Below are 21,993 nucleotides of genomic sequence, written 5' to 3'. Positions count from 1 at the left end.
AGCGTTGTTCCTTTAGAAGTTTTTGCTTTTCTTTGAATTTTTTCAATTCATCGTAAGATTCTTTAATTTTTTTCCTAGTGTCCTCCAAATCTTTACAGCACCCAGGAGGCTTTGCACTAGGAGGTGGAGAGGTAGGAGGCGGATTCGTAGGAGGTGGAGATGTAGGAGGTGGATTGTTTGGTGGTTGATAGTTAGGGGGTGGTGGATAGATGGGAGGTGGGGGATAGTTGGGGGGTGGGGGATAGTTGGGAGGTGGATAATTGGGAGGTGGATAGTTGGGAGGTGGATAGTTGGGAGGTGGATAGTTGGGTGGAGGAATGGTGGGTGGTGGAAAGATGGGTGGTGGAAATATTGGCGGTGGGTTTTGACATGGTGGTGTTATACAACATGGCGGCCGGCGACATTGTATATGTGGAGCCCCAGATGTGGAATTGATCATCTGAAGAACCTGGTTAAACGCAATTTGCAGTACATCTTGTTTCACCTTATTTGACTTTGAACACAAAGCACGAATGGCTTGAAGGTCTGACTCATTTGGAATTTTGATACTACCGCCGCCAGCCTTTTTCGCTTCACTACATATAAGTGCGATTGCATTTGACGCCTGTGCAGGAGCATTTAAAAACTGCAAACATACCAAGACTTTTTTATTTTTACAATAAATATTTTCTGTAGTTGTGTCTTTTTAACGAGCTTACATATCCAAATAGATTTGTCCATTCTCACCCATGTCTTTCGCCTTAATAGAGTTAAAATATGGACACGCAATGGTCATAAATATTTTAAATGCATTCTTAGTAATTTTATACTTTCGTTCTGGTAATTCGTTTCAACAAAAATAAAAAAAGAAAAGTGGATGGTACCCGATTAGAACCCGATTGGTTAATTGAAATTTCGTAGTTAAAAATTTATACATATTATGAATTGCTTAAATAGGGGAATAAATGACCACTGCGTCTACATCGAATCGATAATCTTTGTTTTATATTTCCCTCTTCGTCATGTACTTGTTTTCGTTTTTCTCTTCTTTTCTTTTCGGTTTAATGCAGCTGAAATTATAAACTTCCGATATTTTTAATTGCACATACTTACAATAACTTGCTTGAAAGAAATGTGTACTTAATCATACTTTAAATCTTTGCTTCGATTGGTAATACTGTATGTAAAAGAATTGTAATTGCAGTTATAATTCAGCTACAATGTAGCATTGCTAACAATGTTATTATCCAATTATTATTGTAAAGGTAATATAGATGTACAAATATAAATGAATTTAATATAAATATGCATCGATGCAAATATTAATGTTCTATTCTTTCTTTATTTAAAATCTGTCAAATAAGCTAACTTTTAAATGATTCGAGGGAATATTAACGAGAGCTAGCCGCTGATTTGGGTTACTTTCGAGTCTGCGAATGCAATTGTGGGTGAGATCCTTTCAGTGCGAAATTAGTTGTAGGAACCAAGTAACTACTCTTCTTATTATATTTCAAACGTTTTTGCAACCATTTAAAGTTGTATGAAGCCATGACAGTTGTTCTTGTTGTCGTAGCAGGTTTTTCAGTTCCAGAACTTATTTTAATTTTAATGGTTTGCAAGCAGCCGGCCCTTCTCATGCGACACCTCGGCCTAATCCTTGTTAGCCGTTTTCAGCACGTGAAACATTTGGCAAATGGCTCCGCTACTGCCGCCACCATTTTCTTGGGATTCCATTTTTTTTCGCGCATTTTATGCAAATGAAAATTATTTCATTTCTTTTCGGCTGTTTGCAAATGTGGCAACTTAAGCTTTTTGGTAGCATTGCCTACCGCCTCTCTACCCAACTGTGTACCTAGCCGTGACGCATTAAGCCATTGACTGAGGTTGTGATACCCAGACAACCCGGTTTGTATGTACTATATATATAAGTACTTACTATATGTGCACTGAAAAAAAAACAAAGTCTTCTTCCGTGGAGTTTTTAAATCTTGTTCGAAACAAATACATGAGACATGTGTGTGTAATGCGGAAGCTTTAAATGAAACAGCTGTAGATAGATTCCTAGTACATATCTATTCATCTAGCTACATGATTATAAACATTAAAATATAAGAAATTGCGTTCGTTTTTAAAATTACCAAACTAAAAAAAAAAAAATACTTTTTTATACATTTAATTAAAATCAATAAAAATAATTTTAAAAAATTAATTTTATCTGAGTGTAGCCAGACATATACGACTATATGTACATACATTTATGTATGTATGTTTGTATATGTGTGTCGCACTACCGAATCCGCACAGCTTATTGGCACTCAGTCTGCTTCGTTTTGTTTGCCTGAGTTTTGTCTTAAATGTGCGTTGCGTGACTTTTGTGACTTTTATATTGCATTGCCGCAACATCAGCTCACAACCAACCATTCCACTTAGCTCCATTCCCCGCTCTCCAATCGGCAAGCCCACTTGCGAGGACATGCCATAGTCATCGTCGTCAACGACGTCGTCAACATCAACATCAACACACAGAGCTAAGTATTATAAATGCTTTTGAGTCTGGGGGCCTACGTTGCCTGCGCATTTTTATTCTCTCATTTTTGATGAGCATAATTTTGTTAAAGTTGCTTTACATATTTCCGGGGCTACGTGCAAGCGGGGGCATGCAGACATTTTGAGGGGTTGTGGAGAGGGGGGGTTGGCTTTATTAAATGGCGCATAATTTATCAGCGAGAATTTGTTGCTCTCCATATCATGTCGACCAATTTCATGGCTACAAAAAGGTTAATATTACGATTTTACCAAGATAAGTCTTTATAGAACAATCTGAGCCAAGAGGCAGTGTAAAAGGGCGAGTTTTTAGTTATAATTTAATTTAACGTTACTGGGAAGTGCAGGAAAAAAGCCCATGGGCTTTGTTCCTCCAATTAGCTGCATATGTGTATCGTAGGAAAGAGCATGCAGCATGCTGACGAAGTCGAGAGCACGTCTTAATTGAAACTTAATTACCCTGACCGCAATGAGTGAAAGTTGCCTGAAGTTGTACGCAGAGCCACAACCCTTAATCAATATATGGCACACACGTACACAAATAAATGCAGCTATACAATCGCACATTTTAGCGGCTTTTGGCTTGTCAGTAAAGTTCCCCTCCATATGCCAGGCCAATACAATCAGTTTCGGAATTAACTCTCCACCACTATCGACAACGGCCAAGTAACGGCACATTAATTAAAAGCATCTGGCTGGGTAGATACTGGCACTTTAATTTTACAAGCAACGAAGAAAAATTGAAGGGGCGGTGCGCCCTCTAAGTTCAAGGCGTCACAACGGATCAAAATCTACACGCAACTCGTGTCTTAATTTCAAAACGACAAAGCCAGCGTGCTCTTAATTGAGCGAAAAACAGCTAGCGGGCTTAAAGTGTATCAAATGTCAGGCATAGCTAGAGGACAAGAAAATGGTTACTAACAAGAAAGCAAGCATGTTTTGAATTTACTACAAATGTTAGCTTATGAGTTATTTAATAGAATTAAATAATAATGAATTGCGACTATTTCAGCTAGATTTCTGAACGGTTTGAAATGTGTCAACCATGAATTTCCAATTGGATTCGTTATGCTTATAACGTAATTAGCAAAAAAGAAACTATTTTATTCACAAAATTATTTTTTTTGATTTACATAATTTTTTCTGTGCCTTCTATCAAATCATACTGAATTGATTGATATTCACGACCATCTTGAAATTTGTTTAACATCAGTATGTATATCGTAATGATCAGTTGGTTAGTAACAGCTTAAGATTTACGACCATATAACAACGTTATGATAAATCAGCAAATATTAGCCATTCAGAATTTCATTACCACATGAGTTAACATTAAGCTTGCTTAGAAGTTTGTATTAATTCATTAATATACTAAGTACAAACGTTCGTATAGAGAAATGTGTCCATCTGTGGTCCGGCTTAGATATTGATTTAATAATGTCTGTATTTGCAGGCAAGTGGACTAACGGCTAGGACATGACATAAAGTCGTTGTTCCTGGCTTTTCATGCTGACTTGCTTTGTGGGTTGACATGAGTCTTCAGCTTGTCTACAGCAAATTATATTGCATACGTTGAGGCGCGTGCGAGCGTTAGAGTTACAGGCGTCCTTTCGTTTTTATGTGCGTGTGTCATCAATAAGGAATCAAAAATCGATTAAGCATGTTAGGGACCACGCCCTTCACGCCCTTTACGCCCTTTACGCATCAGCCGCAAACCGGTAATAACTTTTATGGGCCGGCATTTGAAGCTGTCCTGGCGGCGAATTTCTGTATCTTTTACGAGCTGCTGTTGCCACTTTCGCTCCTGCTCCTGTTTTTCAACACAAATTGCGTCTCGCAAAACTTTTAATTACGAAACGTGCGCTTGTGCGTGTTCCTATATATATAAGTACATATATATATACACATATTTATTTATGTACATATAAAATATATGTGTTTGTGCGAAATATAAATTCTTGGAATTGCTGTTTAAAACATTAATGATGGCTAATTAACAGCACCACAATTGAAATGCTTAACACATTGCGATACATTGATTGATATTTATTGTTAGCAACAATACAGCAACCCTATTAAAGTTCATTTTGATTTTCGCGTCTGGCATTCCATAATTGCGGGAAAGATGGGGCGTGTATGCTTGATAGAAAACATTTATATTCCTTTTAAAAAAAGGAATTTGTTTTTTGGTTGCAGATTCGACCATTGAATGATTCGAATGGAAATAAAGCTTTTTTCGTATTAGTCCTTATTTAAAATCTGCTCTGGGTTTGATTATTACATTTTTTTAGAACTTATGACTTCGATATTATGCTTCTGCGATCTAGAAAGTCTTCTGTTTGTTACTAATTTGGTGGGATTCTCTCTATACATATCCTGACGAATCTCATAATAAATTTCGGTTTTCTAAAACTCAGAACATAACAATTGAATGCTGTATGAATGTAATTCAATGGGGTTGTTTATGCCAAATAATAGTAATAAGTAATTATAATTGTAATGCAAAAAAATTTTAGGGCTATTGTTTTTAAGTCGATGCAAATGGTTGATGTAAGCAAAATAGCTAACAATCAAAATGATTGAATACAGATATATAATATGTTTTTGTTTTCCTACTTGCAGCTTCACTTTTGAGGACTAAGGCACCGTTTCAAGGTAAGTCTGCACTGTTAAAAACTTTGTTGCGCGAGCAAACCAGTTCTGCCAAAAATCTATTTCAACAGCTGCCGTCGTTGGCGATGCACCCTAAAAAAGTCTTGAGCCCATTAATTTTTTAGCAAGCCACTGACCAAATTATATGGCGCACGCATGAAATTCTCCGATATCGTGGGTCCAACTATGATATTCCTTTAGTGCAACGGTATACAGGACGCTGAAGCTTCGTTAACTTGAAAACCGGCATGACCGGCTTCAAGCAGCAATATCTGCGGGTATATCGACGACATCTGTTTGTCGGCCGCGATCGTGTTACCTGCCTGGGCAGCAAAAGCAAAGGGAACAGCAACACCAACAAAGGCAAATGAAGCAGCTTTGTTGTCAGTCTTCTTTGATTTGAGCGGCTAACATTTGTGGCAGGTGCAAATTCGAGGGAGCATTTTGGTTTGCGTTTTCGCTTTGGATCGTCGTCTGACAGTTCGGCTGTTCGTTGCTTGCGTCCGTTTAACTGATTTACCTGACACACCTGCTGTTGTTGTTGTTGCTTGCTTTGCCAGCTCTACGTGCCGTTGCTTAATTCGATTTGGCGCAGGTAGCAAATGTCGTCGTCGCTTGGCCGTCGCTGATCCTTTTTGTGCTATAATAGGCTTTTGTAATGTATTTGCTTTTGTTGCTGGTGCTGCTTCTGCTGCCTTTGCTGTCTGTGTTTATCTAAAGTGCCTAAGTATCCTGTTTCATGGCTGTTGTGTGCAGCTCTTAAGATTCTTATCGCTGCACTTTTGATGTTGTTGGCATTGTCGCTGCTCCTGCCCATCATCAGCAACGGCAACGGCATCGCCAGTGTCATCCTCATTTTGATGCTCATCCTCATCGCCATCATCGTCATTGTCAATGGCATGTCAAAATAATTGTCATAAATTATTTTGTTACCTGCTACCGGGTGTTATTGTCGTTTTATTATTTTCTCCATAGTTGTCTTTTTATGACTCCTGTCCATGTGTTAATTGCATTGGCTTTTTTTTTCTTCTTTGTTTTCGTTGCAGTCGAATAGTTGGCTTGTCGACCTGACGCTGTGACGATGAGGAATTTATAAAATTCAAGGTGTAAATGTAATTAATATTTCATATTACTGACAATTTTGTCCGCTTGCGGTTGTCCTCTTCTTGAGGTGGTTATGCCAATTAACCGGCGTTTGCCTTTTTGACTGCTACAAGGTTTGCAAGTTGAGGTTGTGCGGCTTGTTGCGCTGTTGCGGCTATTTCAGTTACATTCGTAGTGAAGAAAATGACGAACATGATAAATGAATGGGCCCCATTTGGAAACCCAACTCAAAGTAGTCATCTTAATAATTAATGAAGACACAAGTCATACGTGTATACCCGCAATTGTCTGGAGATTGCGAACTGTTTTAACATTTATAGTATCTTCAGAAGCATATTTCATTATTTTTGGATGCTTAATCTATTTGCAAATAATTGCATTTCTTCCCTGGCCCTATATTTCTGCATAGCTCTGTTATTTGAACTTGTGCTGCTATTACTTGTAGTAGCCCAGTCGAGGAGGCATCAAAACGGAGCTGCGCTTAGCTTAACAAGCAAAGACACTTAAGCAAATAGAATTTCCTTCATTAAAATGAATGAACTGCAAACCAAACCAAACCAAACCAAAGCGAACTAAACCAAACCAAAGTCTGCTCTGGAGGTGGTGATGGAGGAGCGGTAGGAGTAAGGCATAGAAGTGGCAAGCAGTTGAGATGCTTGACTTAGTTCATGAAGTTGTCGAGCAGATTCAAGAAAATTACAAATGTGTACACGGGCACTTCAACTTGAACTGCCGGCATCTCCATCGCCATTGCCATCGTTGTTTTTGTCGTTGTCGTTGCATTTTCCCACTGTTATGCCACGACTTTTCCCATTGCCCCCCTTTGTTAGACAGCAACCCACACCATTGAGATAAAAACTTTTCGGCAGAGAACCGAAACCTAACTGAACCAAAAATCGATAAGAATAACACAACAGAAATGCCAGTCGGACTGCCAGAGACTGACTGGGAAGGCACGTAGACGGCTCTAGTGGGTGGATGACTGTTTGGTTTGCTTTACCACGTCACGTCATTTTGCCAATAAATGAAAGAATAGGAAGAGAACGAAACAGTGAGACAGAGAGAGAAAGCGAATGGAAAACATTTTCATTCTTTCTTTTTTTCTTTCTTTGCTGCATTACATTTGACAGACGGTGAAAAGTACGTGTTTAGTTATGGCCAAAAAATTGTTGTGAGGCTGAGAACTTTCGGTGGGGGCTGCCAGTTTAAATCGTTGAATAAATCGATAGACAGAGGCTGCATGTACGTACTGTCAATTGATAAGCAGGGACAGGCATCCAGGATGCTATGTCGCCTATCAATTCGATTGAGGAAATATCACTTGAAGTGTCTACCTTGCCTTGTCTTCCCACGCGATTCCGTTTGCCATAAAATAAAACGAAACGAACAGAAAAAAGAGAAAAAATAGCAACGAGAAACCAAAAACGTATCACAGAAGACAACTGCGTCATGGAGCTGGCCGTCATGCCACTTGAGAGGAGCCAAGTCGATTCAAGTGCAAATGAGAAAGGACAGTGAAGTAGTTTTTGCTGGAGTGAGATTGGGAAGGACGAATAGGGAGTCTGCTCTGTCGGCTGAGCTATAATATTTATCATTTTTCACTTGGCTCAAGTGACAAACGAGTGGATGGAGGGAAGGGCAGGGACTGAAGGCGTACGGATTGTACCAAAAATTGAAAAATGGCCCAAATGGCAAATGTTTGCCGTTGCTCGAGCCTCCACCCCCCAATGCGGAAGTCGCCATAGGGCGTCACACAGTCAATTACAATTTGTAATGCGCTTGGGTTTGTGGTCGTTCGGGGCCATGGAGTTGTCATGTCTGTCCAGCTACCTACCTGGGACGCCTAAGCCTAAGAGACATACAGGGGGACATCATTAACAACATTTGGAGGGCATTGTGTATATATGTCACATGCCTAAGTATGTCAGTTAGTCAACTAGCTTCCAAGCATTCCCCGACTATCATTCTGTTACATACACGAGTATACACTTTGTATTTACTTTGTCAGTGCTTGCGCATATCCTTACTAAGGATGTGCTAATTTTCTCATTTGTTGGTAAGACTTGTGGGTTTTCAAGCAAAGATGCAAAATAAGAATCTACACTTTCATATCCGATTTAAACAATTACGTAAACGATAGCAATAAATTAAAGATGAATGCGTTCAATAATTCGGGTTTTTGTCATAAATATATATATTTATCGTTTGCATTAGAAAATTAAATTTACTTAGATTTCAAGATTGCCTCCTATAATAATTAATTGTAATCTCAAATAGACTGGTGAAAATTTGAGATCCAAAAAGAAAGTATAATGCAAGTATATTAATTCCATTGGACTGGAAATGATTAAACTAGTTTCCAAGAGTATACCGTCTTCGGCGAGAGTAAAAATTGGCTTTTTATATCTTTTGTTATCTCTGCTGTCATGACAGTTGCATTTGTAGCTATATGAGTCAGTCTGTGGACTTTGCCAGCTAGCCCCCGGGCCCCTCACTAATTTCTGTGGTGACCGTGTGCCTACATCGGAGTTGCCTAAAAAATGGTTCTATGCGCCGTGGCTAAAACGGAAGTTTTTCAGCTCGTCGTCGTTGGATGGTGTCTGCCTTAGATTCCTCTGTAATTTATGTTTCTATGTCAGGCCGTCTGTGTGCCATGTCCGTTAGCTGCTTCTGTCCCTCATTCAGCTTGCATGCCAGCCTGCTAGAAGCCGGTCTGGATAAAATCCTGCCTCGAACGTTTCGTGTTTCGACTTTAGATTAAAGTCTCATTTGCCAGGTGTTTTTAAGTTGAACTTCCCTCTGCCCACGCATCACGCTTTTATGTGCTTGGTTTTTCTTTGCCTTGTCGTTCCTCTTTTTTAATGCGGCTTTTGCTTTTGTGTCGAGTAACTGCTGCTTTTTATATCCCTTACTAGTTGTTTTCGCTGTTGATGTTGTTGTTGTTGCGTTTGTAGCTTTTGTTGCTTTTGTTGCACCTAAGTAGGCTACATGCTTTACTTTGCCCCTAGAATATACACTCATAATGTCACGCTTCATTTGCGCTTCAAGTTTTGCTGGCCATTGAAATCAGTAGAAGTGTGCGTTTGTGTGAAAAATGCGTTTGCTGATAAAATTGTAAGATATCTGGGGTCCAAGAGTATCTGGCTGCGAACTGTGCCAGATCTTAATGAGCAACTGCAGAGCACCGCTTCCGCCAACACTCTTGTGCATACTCGTAAGTATGACCGAAAAAATTACTGCCGCTTTATGCCAAGCGCCACTCACTCGAGCCCCATGATTAATCTCAACACTTTCCGACCCATTAATTTCGCAAGCAACCCCCTCAAGGAAAATGCCACGACAGTGAGAGATAAAACGAAATGCCCGATTGCAAACGGCACTTCGCCCTGAGTGCGCACAAGGTGGTTCGTTGGGGAAAGGGTGGCAAGAAAGGGCGTCTTTATCCCTTCGATATGTACTTATACATATATAAGGTGCAGTTCATCAATGGTAAGCACACACTCACCTGTGATTGGGGTTGACAAATTGAAAAAAAGCTGGGGTGGTTACTAAATGATTTTTTATAATACTTACAGACCTGTGATTTAATTCTCTACAACACTTGCTTGCACTCTAGACTTGCTTAACATTATCAATATCGTGAATAGATTTAAAAAAATGTCTACCTTCTTAAATGCATAATTTAGAAAAGGAGCATTAACTGCTGGGTTGTTTAAAGATTAAAGCCCTTTAATGCATGTCAGTTTTACATATTAAAGATAAAGTATGAAAACTCACATTATTACCTAAAACGAAAAACAACATTGAATGCTCCGATTGGATTCAACAACTTTTGAGCATTCGCAATAATGTATGCATAATTGATTTTTTCGCATTCATGAAAGCAACTAATTAAAGCTTAATAATTAAAATAATATTTAACTAATCGCATTACAGTGTTTGTTAACTCAATGATGAATGAATAACTAATTATAACTTGTATTATTTTGTTGTATTATGTTCAACTTTATTTTTAACAAAAATCAACAACATTTAGTTGTCGCTTGGAACTAATCCTAAGTGATGTAGATCTGAATCCCATATATGGCATATACACAAAGCTTCCTCCTCATCTGTTGCAAAAAGTGCCAAGTGCTGCGTTTTGTGGCTTAGTCTTTACACTGATTTTAAGCCATCACCACCTGCCCCCACCCACCTAGTGTGTGCGTTTTACAACATTGTGATCATGTTAAAAGGGACGGCCCTGTTGTCTGTGGATTTGCGACAATGATGACGAGATGAGGTGTTAAAGTATCTATTGTGACAATAGATTGAGCTGAGGCAATGATGAGGCTTTGTGTTACGCACACATCCACAACAACATCTCTCCCTCTCCCTTTCTCACTCTTTTGTCACACTTGCACACATTTATTCGTATTGTTCACTCGTACATGGACATGAACATGGATAGCAATGCACTTAAGGTGTATGCTCGCCCATTTCGTTGCCAGCCCATGGGGCGTATGTGTCGTAAAATGGCTAAAATATGGCCAAGAACTGAGGAGGTACATACGAGTGCAGAGCCTGACCAACACTGTCTCTTGTCCACTCATAGAAGCTCAGGAATACACTCGGAGCTGTTCCATTTCATATATTGGTTGGCTTGGCAACCCCCTAATTTATTTTCAAAATAACAGGGCAAGCAACAGCAGCAGTCGTGTGGGGAGCGAGGGGAGTGGAATTGGTAAGAAAAAGCGTATTTATTTTTCTCATTTTCCTTTGAGGCAATTTCAGGTCAGGATACAAAATTACATTTGTGCCTTTAATTTATTGATGTTTGAATGCGTTCGTTGGCTAGTTGTGCAAATGGCTGAGCAGCTGCAGCAAAAACAGAAGGTAGACTTGTGGGCTGGGGTTTCCCCCACTACACTTTCGTACTGCGCAGTGCTATAATTTCTTGTTCGGTCAAAGTCGAAGCAGACATTGAACACAAGTGGCATATGGGGAAACCCTCATGTTTGGCCAAGTACTATGTGTAGGTGTCGATGTGTATTTGATTGTGTGTTTCTGTTTGGGTCACCTTGATCCTAAGCTCACACTCACACACATTCATCAGCACACCTTTTTAGGGGTCAATGTTGTTGCTGCTTCGGTTTAAAGGTCTCATTCTGTATTTTCGACAGCCGTGAAAATTGCCAACTAATAGATGCACAGACATACATACATACTCGTATCTATGCGGAAATATTTGGCAATGATTCTGGTTCTGGGGTTTCTTCTTGTTGTTGGCATATAGTGAGTAATTCGATTTAAAGGCGATTAGAGAGAAGGCTCTCCACTAATGGCCGGAAGTGAAACGAATGTTGATGAAAGGGTTCGTTGTTCATACTCATCATGGGATATTCGTCCATGGGATTTTTGCAGATATTGACACGTGGCTCGACGGTTACTTAAGTGAGGTGGAAAACGGTTTATGTTTCTATTTCTTTTTTCTGGTTTGGAGAGCCTTTTTCACTTTGCAAAGGTAGGCTAAAGAGCTGCAAAAATTTGATCAAGATTATTATTTACTTGATTGCAGATATATTAAATTAAATTAATTAAAGCTATACAAATTGAGTTAAATTGATGGTTGTGAACTCCTGATATATTTGTTATAACAAATATTTTGTTTTTTAATTGACCGCATAATAATATTTATAGTACTATTCGATTCGATGCGATTTCGATTTTTATTTGGTCGCATATTTTTCATCTGAGAGTTACAACGGATTTAAAACAGACGTATTACAATAATATTATATTCGAGAATGAATATTCGAGAGAGCATGAATACGAGTATCTGTCTTTACAGATTGTCATGTAAGTGGAGGTTGGAGTTTCCGTTTTGGCTGAGAGCCGAGCATGACAAATTCCCTTGAGCTTAAAGGCTGCGTTAAGCTGCAGTCTCGCCATACGGATACTAGCGGCATGTGGCAAGTAGCCATAAATTATAACTGCTGTCGTTTTTTTGCTTTTCACTGCCGTCCGCGACAACCTTTGCCCCGTGGCTCGTTAGCTTTGAATAGAAAATCCCGTGCTCAAGCTGCTGCTCCATTGCATATGCTGTAACTTATTTACATGGCTCGGTCGTGTGCTTAAGTTTGGCTTTGGCTTTCTTTGTTGCCACTGCTCGTTGCACGTCGCTGCCGGACAGTCAATCTGCGTATAGTTTGTAGCTAGGAACTTAATCCCACATGCTAGACAACAAAGAAAAGAGCAAATTTATCATGTGCTGCAATGAGCAACGCAGCAAACTCTAAATAAAAAAGAAAAGACAAAGCAGCCAACGTTTAAATTTTTGCAGCTGAAATCCTTTGTCACGCGCCAGTAGTGCGAGTTAAAGTGCAGTATAAAAGTGTGTGTGCGAGAAATGCTGCCAAATGCCAAATGCTGCCAAATTTTCTGTCTGATGTCAACCCCTCAAAACTTTGACTGCAATGAAAAGTTTAGGTTGCACACACAAGCTCACGAATACTCACACGTTGCTTCAATCGTGTATCTGTGTATTGCCCGCAAAATGTTTGTGTACGTTTTATGCTAATGTTTTAGCAACAATTTTGCCGGCGGCACCTTTGGCAGGCAGGCAAAGGCAAAGGTGTCTTTCCTCATTTGTTTTAGCTGCAAGGGACGTTTGGTATTGTTGTTGCTGTTGCTGTTGCATTGGCTCTGATAATATTTTTCATTTTTCATTGCCATTTGCACAATAGACGTGCACAGAAACAAAGGCGGCGATTGTCTGGAAAGGCGGACATGAAAGTTAGCTGCTGCAAAATTTACTGCCAGCAGTAAGGAGAAACAAACACACAGACACTTTGTCTGACATCCACGAAAATTTATATGACTGTATAACAAATCATCTATGCAAATAAACATAGAATCAGAAAAGGTGCACAAAGTTGCGAATGTTGCTTCAAGATATATGTAAAGATCACAATCGTTTCATTAAAATGTTATTTATTATTATTGTCAAAAAAGCGTAGTTATAAACACACTTCCAGAATCAATGATAAACTCATTTAAATGCTCAAATTTAAATTAAATAATTTCTGAAGTTTTATGAAAAGCTGCAACACAGATGTCAGAGCCATACGCCGGTTTTTCTTATGAAATTGAGTTTTGGAAAGCAGAAGCAGGAGAAATTCCGGAAGCACACTCCACATTTAGCCCAAAAAGTGATACGAAAAAATATATGTATATTGTGTGCATATATGTATGTGTATATGCGTCTCGCATATTTGTGATTTTGATAAATGTACACAACCGGGCCACTCCCATTCCCCTGGCAAGTTGTACAATGTTCAATTTTATTGTCTAGCAGGAAAAGTTAAACATTATTTCCTTATTTATTTCCATTTTCCTAAACTTCCTCGACCTTTAGAGAACCCTTTGCCATTGCCACTTGGTTGGCTGTGCGTGCAGCTGCTGCGCCTTTTTCCCAACCTCATTGTCGTTTGTCGTTGCTTGATATATACATATATATGTATATATTTTTTTCTTTCCTTGGCCTCAGGCTGGCACAACAGTTTTACAATCACTGTGCCACCCCTCATCATCAACAACAATAACAACGACAACTTTTTCCCTTGCAAATGAGATTTTGTTCACTTGTGCGCCGTGATAAATTGTTGATAGCTTTGGATTTTTACATTGATGCCTGCTAGGAATGCGGCAGCTGACTGGTATTTGAGTAGGGTGCTCAAAGTGCTTAGAGCTCTGGTATTGCAGGAGTGGTGACGGTTCATCGTTTTTGTTGTGGGAGACAAAAATTTTCTTGTAAAAGTATTTTTGGGTGCGTTGGATGAGGAATTTGTATTTTTTCTTGCTGCAAAGCGAATCATTGTTTTAATCATCAAATGCATTGACCTTAATTTTTTTAATGTTGCAGGGAAATATTTTGATGGGTGTGTCTGCAAATGACATCCTTAGTTCAAGACCCGTGGTGGAGTGAGTTATCTTTTATTTAGAATCCTTAAGTGAGCAATAACTTATACCAAAGCTTTCGTTCTCCTTTTTCTTTGTTGTATATAACCCCTTTTCTCTGCCAGGTTATTAAACTTGAACAATTTTTAGACAGTTTTGGGCAGCGACTAAGTAGTTTTCGTGCCTAATTGCGCAACTATGCGTTAAATTTAATTGCCAAGATGGCTGAATGGCTTTTTGGACAAGTTTGTAGGCTCACGTTACCCATTTTAACACTTGCATAACTTTCTCTAGTTCAAATGTTCTTCTTCTATCTTTTTAGGAATATTACTTTTGGGAACTCTATTCCTTGCCCATTCAAAGGTAAGTTTTTTTTATATCATTGTTATAAAAGCCTTGTAAAAACTGGACTCAAAATTTGTCGCAGCTCCGGTATTATAGGCTACTTACTCTGCTAAGGTACACATGAAAGACGTATTCATGTTTCAGGGGTGTTTTATTTTATTGGTATCATATTGTTTTTTTAAATATCGCAATTTTGATTTCAATGAGAACCGTTAACCTTTGCTTGTTTAATTAATATTTATTAGATGGATGTTAACTCACAGAATGAAATATTTTGCTTCGCAAAATTTAATTTGCTTGCTTTACAAATGCAAATGCTAAGAAATAAATCATGTGTCGAGCAGTTGTTTGACAATTCGTTACATAACATAATTAATTAAAAATGTGCATAAATGAACAAGAATAAAGCTGTGCTAAATAATTATGCCAGCAACAGAAAATGCAAATGAAAATGCCTGCAGGTAGCCAGTCACTGAAAATAATGGCTAAAAATTATGCGCTAATATTTTATGTAGCGTTTCTGGCAAAAACTGCATTACAAAAACAGCGAACCTTCAACTAAGCGACTTACACTCAGCGACCGAGCGCGCCAATGAAATCCAATTAAAAGTTAAAAGCCACAGTCTGAGTTTTAGGTGGGAAGGAAGGCGAAGGCGCCAAGAAACTCAAGAAACTACCGGCAACTGAACTCAAGTCAAGTCAAAGCACAAATGAAAACTTTAAATGTTAAATTTTGGGCCAGGCCTCGAGAAGCGTCCAATGGTCAAGTTGAAGGCTTCAGTGCGCACCGAACTGAGATATTGTGAGTGTTTAGCTGAGAGAGGGGGGTTAGATGGGGAATATTATAAATAACAGGCAAACACGCAAACAGTTTGAGCAAGTTTATTAACGTGGCTGTTTGGTAGGTAGAGTCCACAATATCCTGAACGAGTTAACAACGCCTTACGTGCAAAGCACGGCAAAAACAAAACTTTGCCAAAGCAGTAACAACAACAGCAGCAAAAACAACAACAGCAGTTGCGGAAAAGAAAAAAGTTTGATTAAGTTCCTTGGCTTGCCTTAAAGTTCAAATGAGTTGAGCTGAGGGAACGAATTAACTAAACCAAGCCAAACTTGACTACCTCAGAACATTGGCAGGACAGTCAACCGTAAGGAATGTAAGAAGAGCAGAACATGTGGCTAAACAACGTGCTCGGGGTTTGAAAAGCTTTGGCGACGCGCAAAAGTATGCTACGGAAAATGTTTCCAGGCACGTGCGCGATTTGAATGCGTTGAATGGTTTCGGCGACTTCGGGCTCAGGTGGCAACGCCTTTATGATTATTGTCTTAAAATTAATCAAAGTGCGTGCTGCGGTCACAGGCGGGAGGACAGGTAAATAGGAACGCAGGCAGGACTAAGTTTTCCCGTATAGCTACGAATTTTTCTCTCTCGCTCACTCCCTATCGTTTCGCCTAATAGATTTTTGGACACCCACGGGCCTAGATGCAAACTGAATGCCCATTTTCTTGTTTGTATTTTGTGCTTAATAGATGGCCAAAAATTTCTTACAAACATACATACTTGAAATTAATTAAATTAGATGAAATATTTCAGAGTGGCTTGGCTTGACTTGGCATGACTGCGCATAAGAAATGTGCCGAACTGTAACAAATTGATGGGCCATTCAGGAAATGGGCAATCGGGGGGACAGACGTGTACACCATAAACAATTATGGACATGCACGCGACGTTTGTGGAGAAACTTTGGCTTAAGAAGTTTTGGCTGCCGTCCGTGAAGTCCATGGTGTTGAAATATGCAGGATGATGTGGCTAACAGAATCCCAATTTGTGTCAGTTTGCGGCATAACCGCAGATTTTACGTTGATATGCATAGTGAATGCGACAGTCGGTCGTCAGTTTAAATATTTGAATAAATTGGTGGTGGGACAATTTTCAGTTGATATTTTTTAATAGAAATCCAATATTAAATCTAAGAAAAGCGGGGGGAAATATATATTGTCTGTGCATAGGCATCATTTTTGTAAGAGTTGGTCTTCAGTTTTATTATTTGAACAAATAATTTACAATGAGACTGCGTTAACTGAAATTATGTTTTTTATTGAAGGCAAGGGATTGAGACAAGGGAATTATATACATATCAATTGAATGGGTACAATACTACCAAAATATTTAAGAACGTTTTGTAGCGAATTTAATTGAGAGCCTTCGGGTTAGCTAATAAAATGCAACAACTGAAAGTGCCTGAGGTTAAGGATTATATAATGGATAGGATTGAAATACTTTATTAAATGTTTCGGCAAGACTTTATTTCTTACGTCTCCTTGCTTTCTTAATTCATTTTTGAAATAAATAAATAATTATATGAGGGCAGTAAGTAAATGTAATTCACAACACAACTATACACTTTAATTTTACCAGTACCTACAAATATTGTTAATGTATCTCTTTAAAAGATATTACTGCTTAGCACCTGGTAATGGGTCAGCATGACGCCTTAACCGCAGGGCGTCTATCCACTTGGCTTTTTTTGAGTTTCTGCGCATTTTCAATTTAAACTTTTGTTTATATACAAAAGGCGTCAAAGCTGCCACTTCCTTGAAAACGCCTAAACATATGCCACAGTTTATCAACCTTTGAACTTATTTTGTTTTTTTTTTCCACTTTCCTCTGTGTTGTTATGCTGTTGCTGCTTACTTTGCATGCGCTGGTGTTTGCTTCACCGCGCAACGCTTCTTGTGCGTCTGTCATTTGTTTTCACTTTGGCACAAAAAGTTGCTCACAAAAGAATTCGCTGCTGTTGACGCTTCTGCTGATGACGTTGCCATCAAATGTCAAACGCCATTTTTATACATTTTAAATAGCAAAAAAATAAATAAATAAAAAAGAAAATGAAAAAAGTTAACTGCTGTGTGTTGGAAAAACTGTACGGCATTTCTCAACTGTCAGCAGTTTAAGCTGCAGAATTGGTATGGCAGAGGATGTGGCACCATCCCCAACGCTGGAAGCACCCGCACATCATTTCGCATAGCGCTTCATTCGGCGGCCCAAACCCTCAGACAATGTCGTTGTCAATAATTTGACATAAGTGTACAATTTATATACTCTATGCGAAAAGAGATGCCAAATATTAAGTCGTATAAGAAATATGTATATCTGCTGTGCAAAATTAAAGACGATTATTGAGTATATTTCGACACTATCTTACAATACTTTATAATCTGTACAACAAATCCTATTTGATGTCTTTATGTGCAGCCCATCTACTTATTTTTCCATATATTTAACATAATTCATGATAAAGTTTATCGCAACTACTTATATTTATATTCAAAATTATTATAATTTTTGACACAAGTCTGCAAAGATGACTGTAGACTATACATTTATTTATTTTAAAAACCTTTTTTCTTGAGTATTGTGTCTATTACATTGTATGTGTATTATGAAAGAGTGTTTGAATATCGACGTCATATATAGAATACACTCGTCGACTGTTTCTGAAGCAAGTGCGCTGGCGCTCGATGTCTTTTATGGCTCTTTTATGAAGTTTTTGATTTAACGCACTGAGCGACAATTTCGGCCATAAATTCTTCCCAGTGTTTTCCAATAGGGTCGATAATATTTCTCTTTCTTTTCTGTCGCTACTGAGGGGGCGAGTAGGCCACCACTGCGATGTGAAGCCTCTAATGGCATCCGGAAATGTGCTCGGCACGCCATGTTTTTTTATTTGCTCTTTGATTTCGCATTTGGTTTCTATGTGGTTATTGTTGTTGTCATTATAGTGGTGTTTGCTTGTTGTTGCTTTTATGTTTTTATTTGCCGCTGATTATGATGCTATTTTTGACACCCGATAAAGTCAATAAACAAAATTGTCGGCTGGCCACTCAGTCGCTATTTTATTTGCGTGCTTTCATGGGCGTGGCTTTGACTCTGGTTTTGGGTTTTTGGTTTTTCGTCATGAATATTTCGAACGATGCTCATCAGCTTTTTTGTTTGTTCATGAATACATATATATTTGGATGTTCTTTTGATTTTTCCGCTGAAGTGCTCTTTTGGAAACTGGTAGGCTGCCTAGTTATTTAATTGGCTCTGTTTGCTGCCATGTGTAACGGCGCATTTCACGCAATCGTTTATAAAATTCAATTTTTACCCAACAAATCGAATGAACTACATATAGGTTCTATACATACTTATATGTGCAAGTAAATGTATGCGTTAATTCATCGGTTTTAATGCATTTTGTTAATTAATTTGAAGCCAAAGTTTTATTAATTGTTTTATTTTTCCATTTCATGTTAAAATTCAATTAAATTCTGACACTTTTTAACTGCAGGCCGTACCGCCAAAAAACTTTTAAGTAGTTCAGACAAGTTTCATTGAACATTATTTAAAACTAATGGCTTAAAATAAAGAGCGCTCATGGTTGAAGGATGGCGGAAAAAATACAATACATACAGTGTTTTGATTGTGGTTTTCAGTTAGAGTTCGCAAAACGGTGAATTGGTTGGTTTATTGGCAACTAAAAGGTTATTCACTTAGTGTATGCAAATAAAAATAAGTGTTGGGATTACAAGTTTTTTAATAGGATACTTTATAGTTTTCACGACTAATCTTAAATTTTTGTTATAACATTCCATAACAGTCGTGAATTCGTCAATCACTGCTAAGATAAGTTTCTATTCGTTAGAAATTTGATTGTTCCTTATCAGATATGTTGAAAATAAAAGTTTATGTGTTCTTTAGTGAATTATCTGAAAAAATTAACTGTTAAATGTGATCAAGAACGAAGCTGGCTAATAAACAAATAAAGTGGCAATATAGCCATTGGATAAATGACTGTTGCATCTCTTTTATATATATGTATAGTATAAGTATATATATTGCCCAAGTCCCAAAGATGATACCATCAATTCACTTGACGGACGCACGGGAAGCAGGATTCGAAACATTTCGACTACAAAGTGTGCGAGCAAAAGATTAAATATGCGCACAAGCAACAAACAACTACAGTTGTAGTCCGTTTCGTTGCATTTGGCTAAAAACTTGAAGCTGAACACAACAACAGCAACAACAAAAACGAGAAGGAATGCCGAAAACAAAGCGTCGGAACAAGTGGAAAAAGTGCTTGCAGAAAGAATCTAGGCAAGAACAAGGTAGAAATGCTAAAGTGAAAAGAAACAACGACAATGCCATAAAACAGAACAGTAAAAAAACACTAGGAAGTTGCACTAAAACAATAACAGCAACAGCAACAACTACAACAATAAAACAATGCTTTTTGAAAGGGTAGCTGTGCGTATCAAAAAGGAAAAAACAAAAACACTTGAGAAAACTCTCACAGTGGGCCTCAACAAAAAGTGCTATTGGGTTTTTGGGGCTGCTTTTCATTTTCAAACGCTTTTGCTTTCGACATGTAGCCCGCAGCTTTGTTGGGCGCGCGTGGGCGTTGTTTAAGCTACCAATGAAGAGCAAAGAACAAGAAGAAGAAGTGGTACATTTATGCGAAAAATAGGAAGCACTGGGGACTAAAAGGCTGGCTGACTGGCTCGCTGGCTGGCAGGTTAGTTGAACGTTTTGGGTGAACGTCGCAAATGGCGTCACATGCTAAAAGACACAAATTGTTGGCTTGCAATTTCATTGCAAAAAGTTGGAATGATTTTTAAGTACCAAGTTCAAGCTGGATACACTCAGAAAAATCTTCAATCAAATTATATCTTTCCGGCTGTAAGATTTGATTTTTTCTTTTGAATGTGAAAAGTGCTTATACTTACGAATTGACAATACGGCATTACTTGTACTTCTACTACTACTTGGTTATGGTATCAATGGTATCGCTCAACTGAGCTTGTGACTGAATTCAGGAATGCATTTATTAAAATAAGGAATACCAATTGGTACAATGAACATAAATTTGTAAGATTGTACATTTTTTCGTTCAGTGCAGGTATGGTTGCGTTCAAGCATCGTATAGCTAGAAGCATCCAAGTCATAAAGTACACAACGCAACAAGCAAAACTGAATAGCAGGCAGACAAGCGGACAAACGGACTAACTGGCAAGCAGACAGGACCAGTCATGGCACCAGTTGGTACAGTTGAGTGCACAAAATGCCACAAAATGGTTGACGTTGTTTGCTGTTGTTGTGGTTTGCTGCTTCTTGTTTCCGCTTCCATTGCAACAGTCGCACTTTTGGCATGTGTCGCATAAATGGCATTCACATTCTGTTTCTTATTTTTGTTGCTTGTCATTTGTTGGCAGCTTCTTGTTATTGTATTTCTTATTCGTCTTCTCCCTTCTTCATCTACTGCCACTTCTAATATTCATCTTGCTTGTGAGTTTTATGTTTTCTGCACGCATTTCAATTACAATACCAAAAAACTAAACAAACTCGGAAGGCATGTTCTAGGACAGCTTACAGTGAAAACATTTTAATTTACATTTGAAGTATGTGTCTGGAATGTATTTATATACATACACATTACATATATGTACGTATAAATGTTTATATATGTGTGTGTTTTCAAGGCAAATCATTGAAGTATTTCCCTTACAAAACTGAATGCAAGTAATATAATAATGTAGCAATCCCTACGAAAGCAGCTCGACAATAGGCAAAATACAAACAAAAAGCGCCATTACTTGCATTATTAATACAACAAAGTGCCTACCCACACACATTCGCACACACACACACAATCATTCACGTACTCACGCACTCGTAAACAAGCTAACACAATTTGACAAATCTACTAAAGCTTTTTAATGCCTTTGTCCTTATGGACAAAGTCGGAAAATGGCTTATAAATTATTACTCAAAATATTTTTGTACACTTTGCAGTGCGCGCAGTTTATAAATTGGCCATAAAAATGAACAAAAAATAATGGTCGGGCCAAAAACTTTGCGACAAATTGAGCAGCAGCTGCCGTTGTGGCCTGCAAAAAAAAGCAAAGTTGAATGTTCATCATTCCTCTGGTTTATTTTGTACTCTGCAATGAAATATTTACACAAATATTTGCACGCCTCTTACTTTTCGCTTGATGGCTTTTCTACATTTTGTATCATTACTATTTTTTGCTGAGCTAAGTGTGCAAACAACAGCCCATTGAAGTGATTGTGATTGCAATATATTAAACTGAACAACAAATATCTGTTTGTTTGTTTGGTAGATGTTAGACAAAGCATTTATAATATTTTGTTGTTTCTTTTCAGCTTTTTTCCTAGCTTAGCATCTTTACTGCAAACCGACATTTCAACACTCTGCGCAATACAAGTATATCTTTAAATGTACATATTTGCAAAGAAAGTTCTTCACTCTCCATTTTTGTAATGCAAGAATCATCTGGGATTCCAATTGTTCGAATGAGATTTAATATTTGAAAAAAGACAGGCCTCATGTCTATTACATGTAACAGCTATCGACCGATATTAAA

The 21,993-nt window shown here is 38.2% G+C and overlaps 1 protein-coding gene across 2 annotated transcripts in view; it reads left to right on the top strand.

The window, feature by feature from the left end:
• Positions 1-21,993, top strand: part of LOC115623517 (protein tincar) — a 78,437-nt gene that overhangs the window by 14,228 nt on the left and 42,216 nt on the right. For both annotated transcript variants that reach the window (XM_030517897.1, XM_030517898.1), the window contains 2 exons: positions 5,146-5,178; positions 14,540-14,580. The gene's annotated coding sequence lies outside the window, so the exon portion shown is untranslated. The remainder of the gene's footprint in view (positions 1-5,145; positions 5,179-14,539; positions 14,581-21,993) is intronic.

Source organism: Scaptodrosophila lebanonensis, unplaced genomic scaffold (assembly GCF_003285725.1).
Source record: "Scaptodrosophila lebanonensis strain 11010-0011.00,11010-0021.00 unplaced genomic scaffold, SlebRS2 tig00000053-arrow-pilon, whole genome shotgun sequence".
Taxonomy (NCBI): Eukaryota; Metazoa; Arthropoda; class Insecta; order Diptera; family Drosophilidae; genus Scaptodrosophila; species Scaptodrosophila lebanonensis.
The sequence above is the reverse complement of the archived record's forward strand: the minus strand, read 5'-3'. Positions and strand labels throughout refer to the sequence as shown.